Below are 13,100 nucleotides of genomic sequence, written 5' to 3' on the forward strand. Positions count from 1 at the left end.
TAATATCACTTTAAAGAAAATCTAATACCACTATTTTTTTTTTATCTTTAACTTATTTTTCTATTTAATAATATATTCTAACAATTTTTTAAAAGTTTATATCAATATTTAAATTAATTATATAATATAATCATAATTAAATTTATAATAGAAATATAAATTTAATATGAATACATCAGTACATGACACTTTTTTGTGTTAGATAAGTGATTGTTGATCATCCTTAATTTTTTAAGTTTCACCTCTTTTTATTATTTATTGTCGTTTGACAGAGTGTATAAAAATAATGTTAAATAGAGTGTATTGGTAATGTTTGCATTAGCAATGCATATATTAATTATGCTTGCATTAATTATACATAGATTATTTTTATGCATTATTTGATTTGATGCATTAAAAAAATTATTTATAAAGATACCCTTCACCATTATGGTGGAAAAGATATAAAAAAGGTATTGAAGGGGCTATTGAGTTTTTAATTGAGTTAATGCATGCATTAATACCATTGCATTGTTATACCTAGAAATTCATGTCATTTAGTTATACATAGATTGGAAAAGGATACCAAACAATGTACTAGTAATTAATACACAAGGCTATTATTAGCATGCATTATTTTTTTCAATACACTCGACCAAACGATAATACATAATGTGATGTATCCAATGGGTTGGTTGATAATTGTCATCTAATGAGGTCTAAGTGGTTGATTAAGTTTTAATTTTATTTATTTATCTATAATTTTGTAAATTTTTTGAAATTTCTATTTTATTTATTTTATTAAAAATCATTAATTAAGATACTTTTAATTTTGATTTTCTAAAATATAGAAGAAAAAAGACGAGGAAACAATTTAAAGTGGTATAAGTGCTTTGACTCTTTGGATTTTAAATTTTGTTATAGTAAAAAATAAATAGAATTTCATGAGATGACAGATGAAGATTTAACAGCACAATGATCATATCCTTAGATTACAAACTTTTCGTTCCAAGTTTGAACCCAGGCATTCACGCCTTAAATATTTTTTATCGTAAAATTATATATAATCGGACATATTATAAAACTATAGTGATCCAAATAATATGATATTTTAGTGTATTAATTATATATACCTTTATTTTAAAATTAGTTGGTCCTGAGTTTGAGCCTAAGTATCTCAATTTCCATGCTTTTTGAGTTTTTCACTTGCATTATCTCCCAACATATACTAATTATTTACCAATTTTTTTTATAAAAATAAAGTCACAATGTGTTACTATTTAATTAACAAATTAAAAAAAATTATATTTCGTCTGAAATGTCATATTAAAAACTCATTTTTAAGATAGACTAATTTAATCCATATTATCCAATTTAATAAAGTAACTATTAAATAATCTAAAAACTAAGAAAAAATAGTAAGAACAAAGCATATTGTCTATTAAAATAATTTTCTTACATTCACTATTAAAAATAAAAGTATATAACATAAAAAAATTACATAACCACCCATTAAATATTTTTTAATAGTCCTATATTCGACTTTTCTGATCCCATTTTCCTGCTGCAACATCAAGCATTTGTGCAAAAATATTACTCTCTATCGACCTCCATCCGTTCTATTTTATGTGGTAACTTTTTCTTTTTAATCCGTTTTAAAAAGAATGTTTTATAATTAAAAATAATTTAATTTTAAAATATCTCTTTTGCCCTTAATGAGATGATTTTCAATCACACAAGTATTTCATAATTGTTTTGGACTACAAGTTTCAAAAATCTTCATTGAATTTTTAAATATCATGTCAAGTCAAATGGTGCCATATAAAATAGGACGGAGGAAGTATATATGTGTTTTTTTTAGCCATTTTGTCGTCGTCCTTCTTCGATAACAATAACTTCAACTTGAAATAATTCGACCTTGTATGTTCTTAGTTTTAACTTCAACTTCAAAAGAATCATTCTTTATGAATCAAGTACCATTAAAAAGAAAAGGTGCATTGGTTGTTTGATTGAAGAAAAAAGAGGATTTGTATAGACACTCTTCAGCCATGTTTGTCGCCTTAGGCTTACCATTATTTCATTTCACTCTATTGATTTATTCTAGCTCCAAAGAACATATATATACATGAAGCTATGTCGACTTACGTACATCTTGTTGACTAAACAATCGGATATACCACACCAAGTATCATCCACTCGGCTCAAGCCGAAAAGAGAAAAAAAAATCAAAGATATAATAATCGTGCCATAAGACATATATCAATAATAGTAGAAATTGCAAAAACTCAATTTCAAATGTGAGTTTTCGATAAAACAAAATTCACTAGTTCCCATTAGAGGGATACCATATAATCCTTTTTCAAAAATCATAACTAAAAATATAGTCCAAAAGAATGTGCATTGTCTTGCCTTTCTTGAACTATATGAATTGGCTTTTTTATTGGATTGGCCATTATAATTATTTGCCAACAATAAAACATTGAAATGATCTTTTCTTGCTTCTTGAGAGCTTTGTCAACCAAAGCTATGGATCGAGGGGTCACACTAGCAGCAATAGCTTTGTCAACCAAAGCTATGGATCGAGGGGTCACACTAGCAGCAATAATAACGTTTAATTATTAGATATTTGCCTTTGAAGGCTCTTAAATTAATGAGATACATCAATAAGTAATATTATTTTGTTTTTTATTTATGTCCGATATATCCCTATAACGGTCCCAAATTCGTTTCACTTCATTCTTCCCCATTTGTTTTGTAGCTCGATTAATTTGGATTAATACCGGAAAGTTACACGTTTAGAGATAAAATACTTACTATCAATTAAGACGACTCTATATCAAGAACGACGATGAATTCAAAACATGTGATTAAAAATAAAAATAAAAGTACTATCAATACACCAAAAATGGTTGGAGTGAAAGTAATATTAACGATTAAGGAACCGGTGAATATTAAGTCAACAAAGAGGGGCACTGAATTACTAATCATTCATGGATATTAAGGAACCACATTATATTATGACTATGTTAAGGTCAAAAAAGAGGGGCAAAAATCAATAATTGTAAAGTTATATTGACTATATTTTTACTCTAAAAATGGCTTCCAATTATTTTACTTGCTCCTATAAACGTCCAAATAACTTCAAGAAAAAAAAAGTATGTTGTCGAGACAAAGTTAATAAGTATTAAAAAGTGTACTTTTTAAATAAGACGATCACAGATACATAACTCTACGTACAAATCAACAAGTCTTTAGTTCAAATTTAAATCGTTCGAAAAGAAAAAGATTTAAAAAAATGTAATTTAATTTCTTCAAGGATAGTACTATCACATTTTTCATTTGGATATTCGCTAGTCAAAAACGTGTGATATCGAATTAAATTAAACTCTTTGTAATTATCATGTATATGAGTGTATACAATTTTGATGAGGTCTGATTCATATACCTAACAAATGTTAAATTAAAGTGAATAAAGGGACCACTTGTCACTTTATCTAAAAAAGTTGAAGAAATCTTATTTTATTGCTCAAATTTTAAGTGTTCTCTAATCTAGGTATGTCCCATCTTATCTTTTTTTCTGCTTGTTGCCTATAACTCCTATTAATCACACATGACTTATAGGCTAGTTAAAGTAATCTTGAACTATGATTAGATCACATCACTTTTCTTTTAATCACATCAAGGAGAAATATTAAATAGTGATTTCAATTAAATATGATGATGATGTTATTCTTTTAATCGAAATATGAAAAGTCGATGTTTTTGGTATGTAATTTAGTAGAGATATTATAACTGTTTCGTTAAGTACTCACATGTGTAAGAATGTGCAAAATTAGAAAGGAAAAAAAAGGATTGGGAATGTGCAAAATTATATGAAGGCTGTTTGACTTGACAATAGTAGATGAACAAGACAAGTCATTCCATCCAAATTCTATGAACCTAATTTCTTTTAGGCTGTACCAACTAATTAAACCTGAGCTTTTGGAAAAGAAAAAGGATACATAACTATAGATAGTCCCTACTTGTATATATGTATCCAATTATAAAGCACCAAAGTGACTCACTTACATGTTTTAGAGAAGGCCATTGTGGTGATAGTATCATGTTTGAGTTCTACTTTGACACTTGTAACCACAAATGGTATGATTGGAACACTAAAAGCTATAAATACAAAAATTCCTACATCAACCTTTATGTGAAATGTGAACAAAGATGCGTGAAAATGGTGTTAAAATTGTTGTCGAAATACAAATCGGTACTCTTTATGTTCCATATTAGTTGTTAACGTTATTGAATGTGTTCGGACGTCCCAAAATACTTGTCAATTAGTCAATTAATAACATTAAGATAAAATTTGTTAACTTTTTTTTTCTATTTCCCCTTAATATTAGTTCTTTAAAAAGTAAACTATGAATAAACTAGTTAAATACACTATTTATTTATACTGTTGAAAACAATGTGAGAAAGAAAAACGTGACAACTGGAAAAATATTATATATAGTCAAGTGAAAATATAATATCATGATCGGCAAAAAGGAGTATTGATTTACTAACGACAAGGTTATTACAATTATATGATTTTGGTTTAATATTACTTTAGTATAATTTTGTATAATTCATCATTCATGCTTCAAATCAATTTTGCAATAAAATTTGTATCATCATATATTATATAAACAATTCGCGTCCGGTAGGTCTACTCAGAGGTGAAATTATCTGTCTACAACGTGTCAATTCAGCTAGCAATTAAATTTTGAAAAATCTATCTTCAAATTTAAAATTATTTTTGTCCAAAAAGTGTCAATTCTAACAAATGTTTGTCATAGATTTTGAAAATTATCTTTAAATATTTATTTACTAATGAAATTCGATCAAATTTCAAAAGTTTGATCTTCAAATATTTCCAAGTTTCCAAGAACTCAAATCAGTTTTTGAGACCTCCACTCACAAAACTTTAATTTTTTTTGATAAGGCACAAGTACCTCATAGAGTATGATCAAAATCTCAAAGACACATTTTAACTAAACTAAGGTCCTATTACCCCCTGAACTCATTTTTTTTGTAATTTTTTACACCTTTTGGCTTACGTGGCACACCCCGTGACCACGCAGTTGAGGTGCGTGAGAGATATTTGGATGTCACATAAACCAAAAAGGTGTATAAAATTACAAAAAAAAAATGGGTTCAGGCAAGTAATAGAACCTTAGTTTAGTTAAGATGTGTTTCTGAAATTTCGGTCATAGTCTAAAGGGATATTTGTACCTTATCCCAATTTTTTTCAACTAAAATATATATTCAAAGATAACCTTACCAAAAATCAAAACTTTCCCAAATTCTCAAATTTCAATCTCAAAATTTATGATCAAACGAAAGCTTAAACTCCTTCACTAGAAAATTATATTAATTATGTATAAGTAGGTACCTATGATTGTTGCAACTATAAGTTGTCTAATGCAGCTGGCCATATTGGCACAAAGTCCATGCTATACATTATCTCTTGACTATGCTTCACCATGTGGCCAATTGGGAAATGTTCTAAGTTATATTGGAAGCAATAATAGCACAGTTTGATCATGTCATTTCTCCCATGATTTGATTGTAGCACTTGTCACTTGTCACAAAACTAAAGGCACTCTATTCAAAGTTCACTCAACATTGTTTCTTCTTCCTTTCTTTTTTCTTGTTTTTTCATGTTACTCCAAATAAAGGATAAAGGTAAATTTTTTGTTTCTAAGATAGATTTTACTCAAACCATAAAGAGAAAAAAAAAAGATATGAAAATATCAATGGGGAATAAAGCTACACTATATATAATCTACATTTTTCAAATTTCTTATGTGCATGGTAGGACCTGAGATCTAATTCAGCCTCCGTCTTCTACTCAGCAATGAGCTCGTTGTATAGAACTTGCCTAGTGTGATTTATATCTCTTGTATAGTTTGCGAGCTATTGCATTGTGAGACAATTGCTAACAAACCCTTAAATAAAATGAATCTCTCATTTTACTTTTACACCGTTGTAATTAGTTATAGATCTAAGCCATTCTTGTGACATTTGTGACCTTACCTAGTTGCTATTATTTACTCACAAGCCAAAAAAAGTTGGAAATTTAAATTAAAAAGTATTAAATGGGAAAAGTGACATGTTGATTATTTAATATATTTACCTAAGAATAAATTAGGGAGAAAGTTATAGAAAAAGAGTAGAATTGGATCCCATGTAAATTTTTGTGGGATTATATGTTTCACTAGTTACCTTTTAGAAAGTAGACATTTAAAAAAACTCACTGAAAAGTAATTGAAAGGTGAACACTCAATTTGGAAGACAGAAAGTGTATGATGCTATACAAAAAATGTGGATGCAAAGTGAGATTCTTAAGTTGAAGTCTAGGCATAAATGAGTCACATCTTTAATGGCAGTAAAAAAAAAAAAATTTAAAAGGAATAAGAAAAAGAATCAAAAATACAAAGCTAAAAGGTTGTAACTTTTTTAGATATTAAAAATTGTCTATATTGATCGACTGTTCACATTAAACTAATTTAATGAATGTATGTCATGTTTTGAATATAAAATAGTGTTACTTAACCATGTTCAATTAATGTATATATTCAATTATATCACTTCCCATGGAAGAACATTTTTACAATTTCGATACTAATCCAAATAATATTTTCCTTGTACAAATTGTAAAAAAAAATGTCCTACTATTTACAAGTATCATTAAAAAGCATTTTGAAAAGACACCATATTTTAACATGTATGCCTAACAAAAAAAAAGGTATACCCTAACATGTTATGTTTTTTTTTTCAAGTTCAAACAATTTAATAATTTTATGTCCCTTGCTATAGTAATTAAATACTGTTTGGTATAGGTGAAAACTCTGTTTATATGACCCCAAATTGTCTAATCACACATTCCTTGGTGAGACAAAATAAAGATAAAGAAAATATCTAGGTCGCACCGATAAATGTGATACGATAAATCAAATCTCTCTATCATCGAGTGTTCTAAAGAATATATCAAAACAAGCCGCTATTAATGAAATTCCTTGTTGCTCTCTGTAAAATACTCATTTGGCTGCAGACTACCAAATATATCATAACCTAAATCGATGCTGACAAATGACAAATCCGCTATGAATAGGGGAGGTATAGTAAAATAATAATGTTATGAATGACCAAATATCGAATATTGATAATAATATCAGCAAACCAACGTTCACCCACCTCTTGTATCGCCTCAAATGGTCTTTTTAGCACTGTTTTTATTGCTTTACTTTCAACTAAATCATTGTTTAAACTTGCATTAATTCCCACTTGGTTGATATTTTCTAAAAGGATCTTTAGAATTATATTGTACTTGACCAAATTTCGCAGGAAATATCTTTTCCCATAGTTAAAAAAAAAATTGTGGGTGATAAGAAAGAGAATGTGGGAAGTTAAAAATTGCAAATTTTGATAATGATAAATTAAACGATAAAAAAAATTGTACTAAAGAAACATAAGATATATTTGATATGATTAGATCAAGACTCAAGTGACCTATATACTGAAAGACTAATATTTAAAAAACTTGAAATATTTTTTTAAAAAAAACTTAAAATTTATTAAGAGAATAATCTCTCCATGCTATTGTGTTACCGTTATGTATGAGAAGAAAAAAAGATCTTTTATTTATAAGTTTAGAATTTCTTGTCCAAAAAAAAAGAATAGATATTATAGTCTTTTTTTCTGAAAAAAAAATTTATCAAGAAATCTTTCATTTTTTTTTTGAGTAAAACATAATTATGATAGAATTCAAATAAAATAGCGAATTCGGAACAATTCCGTGACAGAAGGTGGAGATGGAAGTCGTGGAAGTTGCTCAACAATTCAGTAAATCATATAATTGAAAGTAAATATCTAATACAGTTTTAAACTTTAGCCTGGTATAATAATTAAATTTTGGTACGATAAATTTCGGTATGGTAATCACGTATTAAAGGAAGATATAATTTGACAAAGTATGTTCATAGTTTGTCCATTTTTTGACATATTATAAGCTTTTAAAGAAAATCATATATGGAGGTAGAATTCAACTCTATTTAGTTTTAGTTATCTATTTCGAATTTTGTGAGTAAAATATGGCGAAATAAATGTTTTTCAATTGATTAATAGTGATAAGTAATAGTTAAAATAGATTTTCAGTAAAGTAGGCATAGTAAAAATAAACTAATGAAGTAATTGAAAATAAGATATATAAATAACGTCCTAAAAATTTGATGATATAATATATATTACTTGCATATCTTTTTTCCTGCATTATCAATATATATAACTTAAATGTTTATATAATTTTATTTGTAAGTGTTACGTGATTGGCAATTGATCCTCATTTTTCATGTAATTAGACTATTTTTTTAAGTAACACATTGAGTTAACATGACTCTTTAAACTAATCACATTATATTATAAATAAATATATAAATAAATAATACCACAAGATCACATCTTACTCCAATTTTTGTTTTGTTTCATATTTTAAAATTATTATATCCACTACTTAAGAAACCAAGAAGGTTGGAAAACAAAAGTCGTAAGATTCTTTTCCAATAAACATACAGAGAACGTGGGATACTTGGAATCTTTCCAACATTAGTTCATGTCTTATGTTCACAACTTCTTTCATTTTTTTCCATCTATGTTTGACATATTAGCGCTACAATAAAAGAGATATTTAATAGTCAAACGTGAATTTAAAGGATAGTAAGGGAGTTTATTCAGATTTCCTCAACAAAATATTACACAATAAATAATATAGTTCTTTAAAAATATAGATAGATAGACGGACTTTGAACTCTTAAATATAAGATCAAAATTCAAGCACTATATTTTTATTTTCGGAACCTCCTTAATGAAAATTTTGAATTTAACATTGTTAGTAGTAGTAATAAAAAAGTAAGGAAATATTTTTCGTCCATTGCATTAAGAATCAAGTATGATTCATGTGTCTACTTATTCAACTTTATACAAATTTAAATGTCTACTTATACACAGTTTGGAGTGCATAAATATAAAATGAGACCAAGTATTAGTTACAAATATTTATATTTATTATTATCGTTAAATATGATACAATTATATTATTGCCTCTAAATAATTATCGCTAAATTTTTTTATTTGTTGTAGTGTTGAGACAAAATATATCCATTTTCCCACTAACTCCCCACCATCAACCACCACCCACCACTGCCACAACCCCACTCCCTACCACTATCTTTTTTGTGTGTGTGTGCATTCCTATCAAAACATGATTCTCCAAATTATTGGTACCATGAAGAGAATTCTGTATCACAACTCTGTTCAATGTATTTAGGTCTTTTTTTTTTTTCACTCAATGTCCAGAGCCTACATGGAAACTTCGATTAAATTTGAATCGCGCATTGCAGAGCCCATTTGGAGTGACCCACACATGTATGTTAGCTTCAACTAGAAATAAATTTTATCTTTTTCATAATCATCTTACAAACTCCTCATGTTAATTACTTTTTCTGTCTCATTTATATGTGACACATTTAAAGAAAAAGTCATTTTTTAAAAGTTAAGATAATTTAACCCCGAAATTTGTCTCATACATGTCTAAGATTTGTTTTAGATCACAATTTTATTTTATTTTCATAAACTTTGTGTCAAGATAAAGAATGTCACACAAATCGAGACGGAAAAAATAAATTATATAAGAATATAGTATATTGTTTTTCTCGTGAATAAGCAGAAAGTATTTGTAAAAACAAATTATGAAGTTTATAATTTATAGAAGGTGAACTCTTTTTTCTAGCAATTGTATTTCTCATTTTTATTTATTTTTCGTAGTAATTACAATTGATAAATTACAAAAGCTTGAAAAGATGAATAAGTAAAGTTTTTGGGAGGTTAACTAGAGATCTCGTATTCGAGTTTAGGTATGAAGAAAATTTTATTGGGAGCGTTATCTCGAATGAGTTCTGCAGTGCGCAATTCAAATTTAATCGGAGCTCCAATGCAGGCTCCGAACATCAGGTTGAAAAAAAAAAGTTTTTGGGATCTAAAACATTGGGAGTAAAGAACCTCCAATTAGATAGAGTGCACACTTATGATGCTAAAAAATAAATTTCCTTTATCGAACATGGTTTATTCATGAATCAAGATCTGCTCTATATGCAAAAATAAATCCCATTTTTAAAAAAATATTAAGAAGATATCGAACATGACTTTAAGGGCTCGTTTGGTGTGAGGGATTAGAAATAATAGTGATGGGATAAGGAAATAGTGATGGGATAAAAAAAAAATTATGTTGTTAGGTTGGCAAGTCCGGGATAACTTATCCCGGGATTAATAATTAGTACCGGGATAAGTTATCCCTCCCCATGGGTGGTATAGAAATCCCGGGATAACTTATCCCGAGATAGAATAGGTAAATGACAACTATGTCCCTTTAAATCCTTTTTATATATCATTTTTTACATTTATGTATATTTACATTTTTTTAATACCATGTATAATAATATTTACTACTCCTTATTTTTATGATAATTATACATATTTTTCTATTAAAAAATTATACTATATAAATATAATTTTTATTTATGAATTTATTTGACTAATTCTTATGTTTATTTTATTTTGATTTCTCATAAATTTTCTTCTCTTTAATAAACTTAAGAGGAAAGTTCTATTTTTAAGCTAAATAAGAAAAAAGTTATATTTTTAAATAACATGGTACTTATCATGGGAATACATAAGCAAAAATATTTAAGTTAAAAAAAAATAAAAGTTTTATTTTAAAAAATGAATAACTAAAGCTCACAAAGAAAAATTTAAAAAGTTTAAATAAAGTGAAGGGTAATTTTGTAAACAAACAACTTGTTCTTAAAATTTATCAATATATATTTTTTTGAATATAACAAACCAAACACTCAATAAGAAATAATCCCAGGACAACTTATCCCATCATAACTAATCCCAACATAACTTATCCCAACATAACTTATCCCATCATAACTCATATTCAAACCAAACGACCCCTAAGTTTCTAAAATTAAAATTTTAATTAACTCGGTAAAGAATTCAATTGTTGACCGAAAAGGTTCCCAGATTAATGAAATTGATTGGTCAAGGTTTACCATTGACCAAAAATAAAAATAAATTAAAAATTGAGTTTGAATATATATATATATACGTAAGTGTAAAAAAGTTTACACATAAGTTATGATCTTAAAAATAAGAAAGATTATTTGCTACAATACATAACATATGAACGGGACTTAGTCTTAGCTCTTACGCCACTTTTATTTATATTTAATGAAGTTTTGAATCTTGATTGTTTGAATTTCAGTCATTCAATTTATTTATATTTTATGTATGAATTTTTATTATTTAAATCTTAACTATCAAGTTTTTTTTTTATGCTATAATTATTAATAGGTTTGAATTAATATGAATAATTAAGATCTAAAACTATATTTTAGTATCATTAAATGATTAGTCAAGGATTTCTACAAAGATGACACTTCATCAATTTCATCTATATCACTCCCATTGCCATCGGCCATGATTATCATTTATCAATTATCGCCGTTGTGTCCCATCAATCACCACCTAGAATCATAATTGTTATCGATCACTATAATTCATTGTCATCCTACTATTTACAATTATCTTCACTATTATTAGTCATCACTATATATCGCTAACCATCGCCATCATTCACTATCTCCTTTGTCTATCACTATCATCTACCAAGTAATTGTTAGCCGCTACTATCATTCACTAGTTTCAGTCACCATAACACCATTAGCTAATACCATCTCCAACCAGCATTATATACAATCACATCGCTAGACATCATCATTATCAACCGTCATATATAATTTTTAAAAAATATCTTATCCATAGTATTAAATTAACTTAATTTTTTATATTAAATAAATAAAAATAAGTTTTATACATTCAGATGCATATAGAAAAAAACAAAATCTTGAATATTTAATATTCAAACTTTACTATAATGTCTTTATGTTCAGATTCAAATATTCAGAGATATATTCAGATTCTGACTGTCTTTAATTTTATTTTTAATAAAATACATACTTCTAAAATGGGAGAAGATCATCCTTTTTGGCAAAAGATATATAGAATCTTTCCATTAATGTTGGTGATAACTTGACCACTTAATTATTGATCACAATATAATGCAACTACAATTATACAAACCACATTCATTGCTGTCTAGCTCATTGTAATCCCAGTTTTTCTTGCGATGTTCTTGCTTCTATCTACTACGTGCTTGTTAATTGCCAAGAATTTGCCTTATGTTCTAAGTATCAACTAAATAATTGTTTTTTCTTAAAGTTGTTCCCTATTCACCCACCACTCAAAATTAAATTTATAAATGTGTAAAAAGTTGTCATACTATTATCTTTTAATCATAATCATGCATATTTCATCTGATATTTATATCCTTCAATTTTTGAATATAATAAATAGACATTTAAAGTTATATAAATTAAATAAATAGACAGGGTTATCCTACATGATAAAGAAATAATATTAAGCCATTATAGGTGGAAACAGACTCTCGAGTCCTTTCTACATCTGATAGGAAATAAATCCGCCTTCATTTGTATCTAATACACTCGAGAGATGCTATGGGTGCGTCTTATAGATCAGTTCTTTTTTGTATGGATGAATTTTAATATTAAATAAAATCCTTTCGTTCTAAGCAAAAAAAAATAAAAATAAGAAAAACACGGAAGTTACAGTTTAACTAATTTGTATTATGCCATGTAGGCAATAGAATGTATGTATTTACTTATTCAATTTTTTATAAGTGGAATGTCTACTTATGTACATTCAAAATTAAAAGACTAGATATCGACTGAAATTATATTAAAGAACACGTTTATTTATTATATCTTACCTTTTAATTTTACTAAAAAGATACCAAATCAAGAGATATCCTTGCCAACTGCCATGCTTTTGAAGGGATCCCATATAGAAGATACAGATCATACTGAAAATTGTGCTTTTAAGGGCTACCAACATACCCAATGTCTAAAAAGATGTCCATGTTTTGTTTTTTCCTTTCTTTTTGGGCTTTAATC

The sequence above is a fragment of the Solanum stenotomum genome, unplaced genomic scaffold (assembly GCF_019186545.1).
Source record: "Solanum stenotomum isolate F172 unplaced genomic scaffold, ASM1918654v1 scaffold6190, whole genome shotgun sequence".
NCBI classification, from domain to species: Eukaryota; Viridiplantae; Streptophyta; class Magnoliopsida; order Solanales; family Solanaceae; genus Solanum; species Solanum stenotomum.